The sequence below is a fragment of the Motacilla alba genome, chromosome 6 (assembly GCF_015832195.1).
Source record: "Motacilla alba alba isolate MOTALB_02 chromosome 6, Motacilla_alba_V1.0_pri, whole genome shotgun sequence".
Lineage (NCBI taxonomy): Eukaryota > Metazoa > Chordata > Aves > Passeriformes > Motacillidae > Motacilla > Motacilla alba.
Window position 1 is genome coordinate 22,423,178 of NC_052021.1, and position 2,659 is coordinate 22,425,836.

The window sequence follows — 2,659 nt, forward strand, 5'->3', positions numbered from 1 at the left end:
AGAGAAAAAAAATAATCCCTTCCAAGGCTTTTTCCGAGGAAAAGATGGGAGGTGCCGGGGGAGGGTGTTTGTGCTGACTAACCAGTTCACCCCAGCAGCCTTGGAGTGGGGTTTTGGGGGAAGATGGGAGTCTGGGCTGCCTGTGGGAATCCCCTGGCATGCCCCATGGTGGGGTTGCAGCAAGTGCTGCTGTGGGAGGGGACTGCCCTAGTGGGGGTATAAGTGTGTGTAAGAGTGTGTGTGCGAGAGGTCTGTGTGTCTGTCTGCGTGCGTAAGGGAGCCTGGGGCAGGCAGAGCAGCCCTGAAGTTTGGGGGAGTGAGGGGTGCATTCCATTCTCTCTGTCAGACACCCCCCAGTTCCCTGCTGGGGATCCCAGTGTGTCCCAGTGCCCCATGGGGCTTGGGGCTGGCAGTGTCACTGCGGCCCTGCCTGTGCTGGGGCTCTGGCTGCCGCAGGGGTGCTACTAGCAGCCCAGGCTTTGCCCACTCGTGGGTGAGACTGCAGGAGGCTGCTGAGATGGGGTGGGGGACACCCTGTGTGTCCTCTCCTTCTGCTGTCCCTGTGGTTGGGAAGGGAGACAGAGCCTTGGGTCAGCCCTGGTCTGATCTCAAGCTGAAGATCCCTGGAGAGATGCCTGTGTTGGCTCCTGGGCCTCTCCATGGGCAGGCCGGAGCTGGAGGGCTCGGCCTCTCAGAGCCCCAGGCACGGGGGTCCCCACAGCCCCTTTGCAGACCGGTGTGGGAGCCCAGTGTGGCAGGGAGGGGGGCTCTGCATCACAGTTAAGGTACGAATCTCCATGGCATGCTGCACGGCTGCTGTGGAGGGTGCAGAGCCCTCACTGCCATGGGCACACTGTAATGCCTTTTTGTTTCCCTTTTTTTTTTTTTTTTTTTTCTTTTTTTCCTTCCTCCCCTCCATAGTTTGTGCCATTTATGAGTCATGTATGGTACCAATAAAATGACTTTTCGGTTTGAAGCTGTCCTGATCACTTATATCTGAGCATGGGACCAGGCTGACGTGGGCAAGGCAGAGGGGAGTTGTCCCCTCATGTCCCTGGTACCCTGGCAGGGAGTGTGGGCACAGGGCTCACTGTGTTCCCTGGATGATGCTGGTTTGCTTCTGCCTGCTGGTTCCCAGGCACGCCACAGCTGGCTCCCTGCCATGCCATGGAAAGCAGAAATCCCAGCAAGGGTAAGGTACTGACTGGGTTGCTGGGAAATGGCCCCAGTCCCCAAGGCAGAGCAAACAAGCAGCTCGAGGCCTGCCCGGACACCAAGGTGATGGGCACGTGCCCTGGGGAGCAGTGGGGGCCGTGTAATCCTGCCTGGGAGCAGGGCAGGAGCAGCCGAGCAGCACAGAGGTGTCCTGGGGGAAGCAAAGGAGGGACAGGACTGTAACAATCTCCTTCCCAAAGCTGGAGTGCCCTGTACCAGCTTTATTAGGGTTGTGGGGGGAACCATGCTTGTATAACAGGGCTGATGCAGCAGAGGGTGGCAGCAGGATGGGCCTGTATCCTCAAAGTAGGAGCAGGGGTTGGGTTGACATCTGCAGTGAGGGATGTCACCAGGTTGTGACAGGGCTGAGGTCGGGGGGCTGCAGGACACAGGTGCTGTGGTAGGAGCTCATGGCTGGGCAGGGGAGGGTAGGGTGGCCCTGGTGAGCCCATGGTGTGGCACCCAGAGCTGAGGCATCAATAAATACCCTCGTTGCTGACATGCCCCAAGCTCTGGCAGGCTCAGTGGGATGTCCTGGATGGGAAGGGGGCAATGCCCTGCAGGAGCAAATCCTGCCATCTGTGATGGACCCTCCTTATGCCTGGCTGGATCCTGCACACACACCCGAGAGCTGCTGGAGGGCCCCAAGGCAACACTTCAGGATTGAGGTCTGACCTGGAAGCCCAAGGGCACCCTGTGAAGCTCCCAAACCTCCTTCCCCCACATCAGCTCCAGTGCTGTGGGAAACTCACTAGTTGCTGCTTTTTTTTTCCCCTCTTTTTTTTATGTTGGGATGAATCTGTGCCCTCTGCTGCCCTGCCCCAGTGCCAGTGCTGTGCCAGAGGGTCCCACGTGACACTGGCACCCGGCATGGGCCAGACCAGGAGGAAAACCTGAAGCAGGCTGCCCTCCTCCCTGGGCCACCTTCACCTAAGGTCACGGAGTGCAGTGATGCCTGCTTGTGCCAAGGAAAGTTAGGCAGTAACTGGGAGGTGGCCATGAGCGAGCCGTGGGTGCTGGAGGGGCCAGGGAGCCCCCCATGCACAGGTCACTCAGGTACAGCTCTCCCAGAGTCCCTGCTGGTCCCTGTCCAAAAGCCCGGGGTGTCCCATGCAGGGACACAGGGCAGGGGCCAAGGACCGTGCTGGGCGCTCCAGCTACTCGGGGGCAGGAAGGGGGGGGGTGCAAGGCCCAGCGCAGGGCGGCACAGGGCCAAGGTGGGCAGCGGGGCGGGCTCTCGGCAAGGGTGCTATGGCAGGGTGGGCTGCTGGAGGGGCCAGCAGTAGCTCTGGCAGTGTGGGGCGAGTGCTGGTTCTCTCACGCAAGGAGGGAGCATCCGAGGCAGAGGGCCTGCGGGCGGCCGGCTCTCCCGTGCGGGACAGGGCAGGGGCCGGGGTCTCTGGGGGAGATGCAGGATGTCAGGGTGGGCTGGGGCCAGGAGCAG